Here is a 13,023-nt window from a genome sequence, read left to right as displayed (position 1 = left end):
GATTACATTAGCTTCATTCCTATCTTTCTTGTTGGCGTGTTGTAAGTTTGTTTGTAGCAGTAAGATTAGGTGGGATAAATACGATAATCATCCCTATGGTGGCAGTCACCCTATGGTGGCAGCCACCCTCTGGTTTTCATGAGTCCTACCATTGGAGTGATATGTGGCAGGCCATCAGTGCTGATACAAGCTTAGTTCTTGTTGCATATCTACAGGAATGGTTTTCATAGTCACTAGATTGTGTGAGGTAAGGGTGGTATTAAGGAAGAAGTCATTGATATGATGCCCTGTCAATCAACATGCAGCTTATAACCTGGGATGTCCACCTGCTATATACATTAGTATCTTTAGAAGTCACTGTCTTGGAGGCTACCAAATCTATAAGACATATTGAGTGTAGCTACTTACTAGTAGGCATCCAGGATGGTAATCATAGTGTTGCTTGTAGTAGAAATTTGTTGGTCTGGTAGCTAGGTTTTCCCAGTAAGTGGGGTTGTAGTAAAAAAAATTGTTGGTGTGGTAGCTAGGTTTTCCCATTTGGTGGTGTTCGAGCACAATGTAGCAATTCAGGTCAAGAGGTGGCTATTTTTCCTTTTCACATGACTAGTATGTCCTCGGTAGCTACCTTTTATAAGTACCTTGCTTCGTAGCTATCCCATTATTTGTGGTGGGGTGTTCTCATGAGATGGCTACAATGACATGGATTACACTCTTTCTTGAGAGCACCACAATTATGGTCTAGGTAGCTACCCATTTGGTTTGGAGCCTCCCAAGGTAGGGCGTGACCAATCCCTTGATACCTTCCATACATGGTAGCTATCCTCTAGGGTTCAACTTGCTATTGGTTGAAGATTATAGTCAAGTAGCTACCACTCTACCTTCATTTTTGGTTGGGTGCTATGTGGTGGTAGGTGCATGAAACTGGTACATTAATAGATCATACAAGTAGCTACCCCCCTAGGTGGTGGCAACCTGAAAAAGAGCTCATCATACAGGTAGCTACCCCCTAGGTGGTAGCAACCTGAAAAAGAACTCATCAAGAAGGCTAGTCTGATGACGGGTGGCTATAGATTGCATGACACCTACTAGCTTCCTCTATTAGGTAAGGTATTTTGAAGTGCATGGTTTCTATCAAATATACTTAAGTTGACTAGGCCATAAGTAGGTACAATCAAGTGCATAATAGAAATAGGTCAACAATTTTTTTTTTACTTGCTTCTTAAACCGTGCTCATGGATGCGAAGTCCAAAGGTTTGCATGTTTACAGGTAGAATTATTCCTTCAATTTCAAAGAGCCCATCCAGATGTGAAGATTGGGCAACGAACTTTTGAGAAACTAAAGCCATACTTTGTCCGCAAACTTAAGGATAGGTACACGTGCTGCTGCATAACACATGTCCAGATTTCTTTTTTGAGAGATGCCTTAAACCAGATAAGGCAAGGTTCTCTTGGCATGCATTCCGTCAGTTGTACTTGCCAATGTAAAATTTGTGGGGCCACCGACAAGTGCAATGCATGTGCTCAAACCTACAACAGTATGACAGTACTATGGGAATCTGTTGTGTGTCTGAAGTCTAAAGTGCCAGCCACATCACAATAAAAAATGTTTAATGGGAGAATGCTCTATTTGTGGACCATAAAAAATGCATGCATGCCCAAGGGAAGGATCACAGACAGGATGCATTGTGACAATCAAGCTATTCGAGGATGTCAAAGTTGGACAAACCGATGCCAGGAAAAAGAAGAAGAGGAAAGTCCTTTCATTCAAGAAGATGAACATCAAAGAGATTGTGGTTTTTTTTAGGGATCACTTGAAGAAGTATATCCAGCATAACTCTATGTATAGATGGCAGGCTGAGCAATTCAAAGAGTGTCTTTTAGTTTTTCCAGAAACGATGGTATTGTGTGTAGTGGACTTTGCAAAGCACTACACGTTCAAAGAGCAGAACGAGATTCAAACAATGCACTGGTACTCTGATAAGGTCACAATATTTGTCCACATCACCTATATCCACGTTGCAGGAGTGGTCCAAGAATATTATCACTTCTACATATTAGATGACAAGACTCATGACACTCTTTTTATTCAGCATTGTTTCATGCTACATCACCAATGGTTGCAACAACTTGGCATAGCAGTCCAAGAACATTGGTTGTGGTCGGATGGCGCGGCCTCTCAATTCAAAGCCAGGAGGCCTTTTTACTTTGTTGCTAGGTATAACACTCTAACAGGGTCTCTTATGACATGGAATTTTTCAGGATCAGGTCATGGAAAAGGTGAGCATGATGGAGCACGGGCTGTCATCAAACGTCATGTCACTCATCAATAGTTGAATCCAAATGGAGTAAAACTCTAGTGTGCACATGAATTTGTAGCATTCTTGAGGAAGACCATGTCTACAGGCGTAGAGAGGCTTCTTATCCATCAAAGACTAGGCTAGTATCATGGGTGTTTTGGGAGATCAAGTTAGATGAGGCTGATCAAAGTCAGGCATGGGATTGTAAGGCTATCCCTAATGAACAGAGCATCCATTGCGTATCTGGTTATTCACTGACAAATGGGAGAGCTCTGAGAAGTAGGACACTATCATGCTTTTGTAGTGCATGTATGCACGGTCTCTGGAGGAGATGCTCCAATTCTGCACATGTGGGGTCTTGGGAGTACGTTTTGATCGAGCCCACGGATGACTTTAAGGTGGAGGAAGAAACAAACAATCCAGTCTATGAAGGACATTATGATTCCCTAACAGATGTTATGCATGTATGATAACTTTGTTGTTGCTGCAAGTGTATGCAATGAAGAGCTTGTGGACTTCTATTTGTTGAAGTGCACGGGAGAGAAGTCATGCATCGAGTCTCCAATTACCGATGCTGGGGGTAATTATTGCTTGTGAGGATCTTATGTGGTCAAGGGAATTTGATATGAGCAGCGATCTAGAAATCCACATGAATACAAGCTCTTGTGCTCAAAGCCTGAAGTCTATATGTTATCACACCTTGTGAGAGCTATCAAGTTTCCCATGGAGACAATCAGCCACAACTTGTTTATGATGTCCCACGATGTATATGAGGCTCTTTACAACAGCATTCCCTTTTATACATAGGGACCTTAGAATTTCCAGTATATTCAATGCGTAAAGTATCCTTTGTTTCTTCCAAATTAAATGGTGCAAGGATATACTGCTATGTTGTTCTTGGGCTCTAATTCACAATAGGACGTCTGCTCTCTATTTTTGTACTTGTAATGGTTCCTTCCTTTCACTTTGGAGGTTGCTGTGGGTAGAGAAGTGTTTGCTCTATAATGGTACCTTCCTTTCACTTGGTAGGTTGTTGTGGATAGGGAAGTCTTCAGCTGATGGTTTAGGATTCGAGGGACAAGGCCTCGTCGTCAATGAACAAACAATAATCCAACCAAAATTTCAAATCTCCTCTGAATCCTTAAACCTCAATTTAGCCAAAGCGGGTGATGACTAGGTGTGAAAAAGTCAAGAATCTTTGTATTCAAAGCCATTGTAATTTCCCACTTCTAACTAAAAAATAAATACCGCAAGGGGCGTCGGACTTTGGAGCCAACCAGGTGTTGAGCGAGGAAACGAGTTTAAAGTATGTGTGTATGAATAAATCTAGGTATTAATTGAATGAATTGCTTCTTTATGAGACCATAGATGAGTTTTATGGTTCCATCAACGAAATTTGAATTTTTTTCTACAAGTCTGACATGGACAGATTTGGGTGAAAAGGACTCACAAACAGTTGCCTTACAGGTGAGAAAAACCAGCATCCTCAAGTCACGCTCTCTCTCTCTCTCTCTCTCTCTCTCTCTCTCTCTCTCTCTCTCTCTCTCTCTCTCTCTCTCTCTCTCTCTCTCTCTCTCTCTCTCTCTCTCTCTCTCTCTCTCTCTCTCTCTCTCTCTCTCTCTCTCTCTCTCTCTCTCTCTCTCTCTCTCTCTCTCTCTCTCTCTTCGTGGAAAAGAAGGTGGGCAAAAACTATAACATAAAACTACACCGTAACGGCTGAAAACCCAAACACAAGGCTGAAAATCGCCGAGGTAAAACCCTTGAAATATTATATCACAGCAGAACCCCAAGGGGCAGAGCCTCAGTCAAAACACAAAAGACATAGGAGAAGGATTAAGGATCCACAACAGGAGCTTTTGATAAGCGGTAGGAAGAATGAACATCCAAGAAGAGGATTAAAGTCTTCAGTTGATGGTTCCCAAACCGAGGCACAAGACCTCATCATCAAACTCCAACCGCGAATCAATTAAAAAATTGGAACTGTAAAACCAGTGTCCTCTCTCTCCCCCCCCCCCCCCCTCTCTCTCTCTCTCTCTCTCTCTCTCTCTCTCTCTCTCTCTCTCTCTCTCTCTCTCTCTCTCTCCCTCCCCCTCCCCCTCCCCCTCCCTCCCTCCCTCCCTTTCATTTCTCTCTCTATCTCTCCCATGCACACAATCTTCTATTTCGAAATTGTCATGAGTATGAATCATGACTCAGAGGGGGTATCCACCATGAGACAACAGGTAGCTACCATGTAGAAATAGGGAGCTACCAGAAAGAAATAGATAGCTGTCACATAGAGCTACCATGCAGATAAAGCTAGCTACCATGCTAATAAGAGATAACTACCAGTCATGAGAAGCTAGCTACCATTCTGAAAATAGATAGCTACCAATAATAAGAAGCTAGCTACCATGCAAAAAATAGATAGCTACCAGTCAAGAATAGGCAGCTACCATGCAGAAAATAGAGCTAACATGCAGCTACCATGCAAAAATAGACATCTATCATACAACAAGATTTATATTGGTGGCATTTGCAAGGAGGAGACAACACAGTTGACTAAGCTTTAAAAATTTCAACTCAATTATAAATGACGTGAAGTACCGCGTATCATTTCCCAACAAAATCACAAATGCCAAGAAGTATGAGATATCCATTCTAGTATGAAGGCAGTTACAGATTCAAGAAGGCTGATATAAATAGGTCAATGATACAAAAAGGGGTTATCAACTCCCATTGGCTGTTTACACAAGTACATAGGCCCAAACCTAAACTTGGTCTCTTCCGACCGAGTCGCTTTTCTCTGTGACCAATATTTGATAGCATATTGAGAAACCTGGTCCTTCTCATTTGATATCATGTGCATCCTGACATACTGATCAGGATCTTGCACACAGTTCCACCCCTTTAGCCATGGCAATAGAGTGTTCGTGAGGTAGCGAGGATCCTGTGATTCGTCATCCGGTTGAAATGTTGGTGGACATATCATGGTTGTATCACTATTGAGAATATTTTTGTATCGTGTATCGTCCACCATAAGAATTGATGACCCCCTCCAATCTTGTCTCCTTCTTAAGGGCTTCGGTAATCCCTTTACAAGAACTGGTTTTGCTTCACCACCTTGCAGCTCTCTGATATCAGTAAGTCTGAAAGGCAATTTGACGCAGTCAGTTTGGCATAATTGCTCTTTCCAAATTCTAGGGTGCATCCCGCTCAGGCGACCCTTAAGTGTAATATTCATGTTTCTGTTAGTGCAGTTGGACCAGATGCAAAGGTGAAAGATATCTGTGCATTCACGAAGAAATTGAAGCACATCTGGCCTGATTATGCAAAAGGTGCCACGGTCACTGCCTCCCTTGAACACTTTTTGACAGAGAAAATCTTTGGTTCTCGGAGGGATCTCTAGATTGGGGTATCTTTTCAAGAGAACCCCATTCGTGTCTAATACTAGGACTTTTTGAGCAGGGCAGGTTGGAGGTGGGGTACCCTCCATCAGCGGAGTAGTCACACTGCTAATTGGGAAAGTCATTAGAACATCCTTCCACCTTTTTGTACAGGAACTTACATCTTGTTGTAACTCTGGCTCTAGCTGCACATCTTGCCCCAAAGGGGAATCTTTCTGAGGATCACCGACAAGGACGAATTTTGGAGGGGCCGCTGGGTGCACATGCATGGATGCCCTAGCAGTAGGATCCTGTGATTCATCATCAGACATTGTACCACTCTTCATGTCAGTGCCTTCCTTGCTAGGAAAAATAGCCAAATATTGTATCAACAAGAGTAGCTCCTTTGGTGTTTTTGTTGTGTTGGCAAAACCTGTGCGTTGTAAAGTAGACAATATCTTCAAAACCCCTTTCAATCCTTGGGGCATTACCCATTTCCACCTGTTGTAGCCCAAGGGTTTGAGTTCCTCTAAACAAACAGAACGCAAGATTCAAAAAGTTGCAATATTAATTCTTTTTAAGAGAAAATGGATCTCATCTCAATGGACAAGGCATCAAAAGACACATGCAACACATCACAAGTCACATAAAAAAACACTTTGACAATGAAAGAGGAACTCTAGGTTGATCCAAGCATTCTATTGTTACATTATGAAAGGATTGCGATACAAAGAAGGATAGTGGTTTGATACAAAAAGGATGGTACAACCAAAAAGACTCATAGAAGGGTTGGCTATAAAGCATCATTCATGGACACTAGGTAGAGTCTGAGCCAGTCATCTTTTTGCCCGTGTGTTTGTAGCACCTTTTTTGAGGTTTGCTCCGCTTACTACACCGGTGTCCCCATCCACAGCCATGGAATCCTTCTCTTTAGCACTCTCTGACCCTTTGGCTGCATCCAACCTTTCATTCCGGTCTTCCCTTGCCCCCCCTACAGGAGCAGTAACTATTAATAAACACCCTAATCAAGCCAGACAGATGCAAACATCTCAAAGACTACCCAGTTATACCTGAATTCCCTTTGCGTTTTTTGCATTTCTTGCCACTGAAAAAGCCTCTGCAATATTAGGGCTTTTTGAGGGAGATTTCTCTTGGTTCACCGGTATGGATGTCAAGGGTTTGCTAGGATACTGGCTCTTGAAGATATCCACTTCTTCCCTGACAAGTGGTGATTTTGCAAGTACTTCATGCGCAATGGGGAGAACATCACCATCCATTAATTGGGTTTCCTCTATATCAGGTACATCTGTTTCTGAAACATCCCCAAAAACAACTCTAGGTACATTGTAAAAAAGAATGATGAGTAAACTTTGTACTAAACAAGTGCTTCGAAGGAGATCACTTCGGTGTTTAGATCACCCTTTTCAGCATGTGATCAATAGATAGGAAGCTTAGGCAACATTTATTGACAAAACCATACAGTTATTGTATGAATTTCCTCGAAGAGAGGGTTACCAAAACTGTCATCTGATTTGGTTGAAAGGACCTGCGCCTCACTTTTTTCTTGGAGGTAGATTTTGCACAAGCATCAGGAAATTTAGGTTATGACAAGCTAACCATCAATGGATATAACCTTAAAGATTATGTCCCACCATGCTAGATACCATTGCATGAAAAAGGTAGCTATCCCCAGACTGGTAGCTACCACAATACTAGTGGGTAAAAACACTGTGTTGGGTGGCTCAAACCATAATAGCTACAATTTAGCCAGTAAAACATGGGTGCCTAAAGATTGAATGTAAGACACATGATCATGGCAATAAAGTGGTAGTCACCCCCTATCATAGCTACCAAATTTATAGTAGTTAGCACATAAGCCACTAGCCACCTACTATCCAGCCAGCAACCAAGTCAGCACTTGTGACTAGGCAGGTCTGACTTGGGTGGGGTGGACCACCACCTACCATAGGTAGTACCACCTTTGTAGAATCTACCACATAGTCACTAGACACATAGCCACATACTACCCAACCAGCTAGCAAGTCAGCATTTGTGACTAGGTAGTGTTGAAGGGTGTCTACCTGTGGCTAGGTAGTGCTGACTAGGTAGCCACCACTCAGCAATAGCTAGTCACTAGCTAGCTCTGAGTAGCTAGTGGTAGCTAGTCAGCAACTAGCCATTGACCACCCAGCCAGCTGCCACCTTGCCAGTTAAGACCTACCTAGCTAATATCTAGTCTAGAACACCTATACATGGTACCACCTAGCCAACCACATTGCTACCACACGTAGAAGAGGTACCACAGTTCTCTTGGAGGGAAACTGCTAGCCATTAAGAAATAGGCACCATAGCTACTGTCTAACAAGGTGGCTACCCTTCATGTCACACTATTAGATGTCTACCCCAGTAAGCACCACTTTGGAAGCTAGTACTTGTGGAGATGCAATTATAGGTAGCCACCTTTGAGATCATGCTCATATGACATGTACAAGTATGCACAGGCCTGAAGTTGTACCAGTAGTAGACTAATTCTACCACAAACACAACTACCTCTATGTTAGGTGTCTACCCATATGTTACCTAGAAAGATGGTAATAATAATGCACATTCTCAGCCACATTCACAGATACCATATGTAAACAAGCAAAATGACCTACTTACCAAAATTTAAGCATCCAGGAGATGTGTCGCCTCCGTTGTCTACAAACATTAATTCCTTGATATTATCTAGGATGACATGACCACAACTTGTAGCCAAGCATTTTCCCTCTCTGCCAGCAAGGTTGGCAAAACAATATATGTGGTAAGCATGTCTGCAGGGGAGTATGAATATCCCCAACGCCTCTTTGTCATACATGAGTAGGCCACATGCACTGCAGCTATCAGGCACCTACGATATCTCAACATTAGGTGGTGGCACTTTGGGGGGTGGAACCTGCAAATGAATCGGAATTTTCCTGCGTTGCATGGCGTTTACAAAATTGATATGAGCATTCAGTATGGGGAGAATTTCTTCATTCATCTCAATTTCCCTAGTAATCTCAAGTAACTATGCACTGCAATCATCATCCTCCACCTCAGCTTACAAGGTCTCTAACGTCATTTCGAGCTTGAAGACCCGTGCCTTCTCCCTTTCCACATCAGCACTGTCCGTCGCAGATGATTACAGCTCCCCCAATCGATGTTTGGCTTTAGCAAGCTACGTTGTCACATTGTTAATGATTGACATTGCCCCCTCATTTCGATGCACATTTGCATGTATGGCATCTCGTCTTTTACACACTTCATGGTACTTCGTTAATGCCTTTGCTTGGCTAAGTGCCAAAGCCATTCCAACATCATCAAGTTCACAAAGAGACAAATTTCCAAGCCTTGAAAATTTGGCCGCATTGTGTAAGCCAGAACCCCTGCTGGCATCCCCATCATCTACATTCATAACCATGGTCATGCATCGCAAGCTCTGCGGTGCACTTGCAGAGTGGAACGCTGCTCATCTCTGTTTCTTCAGCTCCAGCTTGCTAGATTCCATATTGGCTACAATGCTCTCAGCAAAAGCTGCCCAATTCACAGTCCCTCTCAAATGTTCATAGAGGAAACCCCTAGCAAATACCTTTGTTACCTCCATACCATAGTTCCCAGGAGGCTGTTCCCAGGAGGCTCCTGGTACACCGAAGTGAACATGGAGTAGAATTTGCTCCAAAATTTGCTCCAAAATTCCTTCTTAACAAACCTGCATTTGACTTTGTTGCCTCTCTTTGGCACCTCAGTAAACACTTGCAACCAGTCTTCATCTGAAAAATCCTCCTCATTCAGGAGCCTAGGATCCTATCCAGCACAATTAAGCTTGTACACCTCATGGGGATCTTCTTTTGTCATGCAAAACTAGCTCTTCCTCTCAAAGTTTACATGAGGAGACTGCCACCTAGACATCGGTGCAAAAGAAGCGGGGGTTCCGACGTTTTGGTCTGATCGGGAATGACGAGCTTCCCTCTCCTCTACAGCAGGTGTTGTATGAGTAGGATTTGGCCTTCTCTTCTTCACCCTGTGTGTGTCATGGTCCTCCCCCTCAGAAGTAGAGGATGCAGCTGTTTTGTTTGGAGAAGTATGCATGACGTGCCTGGGTGGTGTCTTCCTCACCGGCTTGCTCTCCTTCTGCCTGACTTCTTGCTCCTGAGACATGTACCTATGTGCCTTCCTTTCTTTCCCCACCTGCTCCTTGACGTGCTGTGGAGAGGACTGAGCCCGTTTGACACGTGACAGTAGCTCCATGTCCCCAGCTCTCCGCGTCATAATTCCCCCGCTCGCGGCTGTTACAAAGGGGCCCAAGCCACTCAAACTCACTTTTTTTAAAAAGACACTGATATGTATATATTGAAAAAAAAACCCTTCCCATGTTCTCAAATTCGGTACTACAAGTGACCTCCACCACTTACAAACTTAGGTAGTAACATGAAGTGGCTAGCCCCAAAAAATCAAGTAGCTAGTGTACCACCTTAGCATGAATATACCCAAAAATAGAGACAAAAAAATCAGCTCATAAGCTACGACTTCCATTTTATATCCGTTTTTCAATTCAGATTGAAACCTTGTGTAAAAAAATCATCAAAATAGGATATAGTTTGGGCAGCAAAAGTCTTCTTGTGGTCCCCTTAGCGTATACTTTCATTTGATTCCAATGGACGCCTCATGCAATATGAAAGCATGACACTTCTCCTTGACAAAGTTTTGTAATCACGCTTGGAATAATGCATTCAAATAGGTGTATCTTTGAGAACATGCAAGCTAGTGTCCCACTAGGATTTGATTCCTTCCTACTAGCTATTAAAAATACATAGAATACATATATATTGAAAGCTACCCTAGATATAGGATCTAGCTAGGGTGTGAGATAATAATGAGATAGTAGAAAGAAAGAACCAATGCTTTTTGCCCCTAGTTAAAGAGACGGAGCTATTGACACTTTTCCCCATAGTACTTTTTGACGATAAAGTAAGAATATGTTACCCTTGAGATAAATAATAGGATGAGATAGAAAGCTTATTATTATTCTTAGATATGCATATGTACATTATAGAATATACTTATGTATCTAAAAAGTCACAAGATAGATCTTGTAGCATTCATTCCCACTATGTACGTGTCACAGCACCGCAACACCATAGCCTACAAAAGTCGAAGGCTCGACCCTGCTGAGCAAGATTTAGGCATATATGAAAAGAAACTCCTTGCACAGTTCTACATGCCTTAGACTGGTGGAAGCACTATTTATTGGAGACTCCTTTCATTCTGCTGACGGATCACCAAAGCCCTAAGTACTTCATGACGCAGACCAAGCTCTCCGCCAAACAAATAAGGTGGGCAAATTTCCTTTTTCAATCTCATTTTCATATTGCTCACATTCGTGGCAAGCATAATCAAGTAGCCTATGCACTCTACGGCCAAGAGTAAACGCGGTTTCCATAGCAACTCACAATGATCTATCTTCTATCATAGAATGAGTACGCTATTAATCCCGATTTTAGAGATGTTATTTTAGTCCTTGCACTAGGGAAGAAAGAGAAACCATTTATCTTACAAGATGGTTATCTTCTCTATGGAAATAGACTATGCGTTACTAAGTCATTATGTGAGAAAGTAATGTATGAATCTCATGCTCCTCCTTATGCGGTACATAGAGGGATTCATTCTACCCTAAAAGATAGAAACATATGTCTATTGGCCTGCCATGAAAGAAAACATACAAGAGTATCTTTCTAAATGTGTGATATGCCAAAAGACAGAGTTTGATAGCAAGAAGCAACCTGGATTGCTTCAACCTTTGCCAATCCCTAATTCACCATGGGAGAGCATATCCATGGATTTTATCTTTGCATTGCCGAATACTATCTGGGAATACGGGAATATGGATGATACTAGACAGGTTCAGCAAACAAGCTCATTTTATACCTGTCAAAAAGACTATCAAAGCCCATCAAATGGCAACTCTCTTCATATCACAAACCTTCAAGTTCCATGGCCTGCCAGTGTCCATAGTGTTGGATAGAGATCCTAGAATGACCAGTAATTTTTCGAAGGGTCTCATTGAGAATTTAGGGACACGGCTAAACTTCTCTTCGGCCTATCACCCTCAAACGGATGTCCAAAGTGAAATAGCTAACCTAACAATTCTTGATCTACTATAAGCCTACATAATGGAAGTAGATCAAAGATCCCAATGGGAGAAGTACTTACCCTTGGTGGAGTATGCCTACAATAATATTATACATACCTCCACGGAAAAAGCACCTTTCGAGGTAATTGAGGGAAGATGTAAAGTCCCCTGCTACTTAAGGTACACGGGAAGATCTTCGTTGCCGATGAGTATAGTGGAGACCTACAAGAATCTTTCCAAAAGATTAAGGATTCTATCTCTATCTCATAGTAAAGTCAAAAGGCTGTTGCTGCTGATAAGCACAGAAGAGCCCAAGCCTTTAAATAAAATAATTGGGTCTTGCTTAAATTTTCCCAAGGCTCGTTTAATGCACACGACGGGCAAGAATCCTACGGGACACCAAAAGTACTTGGCTAAAATAGCAAAAAGGTATTATGGTCCCTTCCAGATTCTTAGACCAATCAATGAGATGGCCTATCAACTTAAGCTGCCCAGTCATTGGCTCATACAAAATGCTTTCCATGTGAGCCTACTAAATCCTTACAAAGGAGAGCCACCTCAAGAACCAACTATTGAAGACCAACCGGGGATCGAGGACCAAGAAGAGGTGCTACAGCCCAAGTCCATTCTCCGACATGAAGACAAGGTATTAAGAAGTGGTAATATTATCCAACAGTATCTTATTAAGTTTACAAGCTATCCTTTTGAACATGATAGATGGATGCAAGGCATACAATTAAAGGATAACCTAAACCTTGTCAATGCTTACAATGCTTCCCTAGAGTAAGCAAATGTAAAAATGTTTAAAATGAACAAAGTTTTTGTCTTGTAAGAATATCTTTTTCTTTATTGTGCACAAATGTTAAGATGTATGCATGCTTAGGATCAAGTTTGCAGAGACAACGTCTTCCAAACACCAAGTAGAGCTCGTCACTCTACTATGGAAGATTAATGGGCAGATATGATTGTGATAGCTTAGGCTCTCAAGTGCCAAATGGATTAGTCATCCATTCTGGAACGATGTCATAGGGTAAGATAGGGATCCTCTATCCTCTAGAAAAAGTACTAATGAATAGGCTATATCTTCTCTACCCCATAGTCGAGGACAACTATGATTTCAAGAGAGAGGTAATGTCATAATAACTAATATCTAATTCTCCTAAATCCTTTTCTCATGTTAAACTGATCATTTAATATGGGGAAGTACCAG

At 42.0% G+C, this 13,023-nt stretch overlaps 2 pseudogenes; both read right to left on the bottom strand.

Annotated features, from left to right (window-relative positions):
* Positions 1-4,983: 4,983 nt before the first annotated feature.
* LOC147421896 (uncharacterized) lies at positions 4,984-6,939 on the bottom strand (annotated as a pseudogene).
* A 1,922-nt stretch (positions 6,940-8,861) lies between these two features.
* Positions 8,862-9,931, bottom strand: LOC147421895 (uncharacterized; annotated as a pseudogene).
* Positions 9,932-13,023: the final 3,092 nt, after the last annotated feature.

The sequence above is a fragment of the Adiantum capillus-veneris genome, chromosome 27 (assembly GCF_014529385.1).
Source record: "Adiantum capillus-veneris isolate H3 chromosome 27, ASM1452938v2, whole genome shotgun sequence".
Lineage (NCBI taxonomy): Eukaryota > Viridiplantae > Streptophyta > Polypodiopsida > Polypodiales > Pteridaceae > Adiantum > Adiantum capillus-veneris.
The sequence above is the reverse complement of the archived record's forward strand: the minus strand, read 5'-3'. Positions and strand labels throughout refer to the sequence as shown.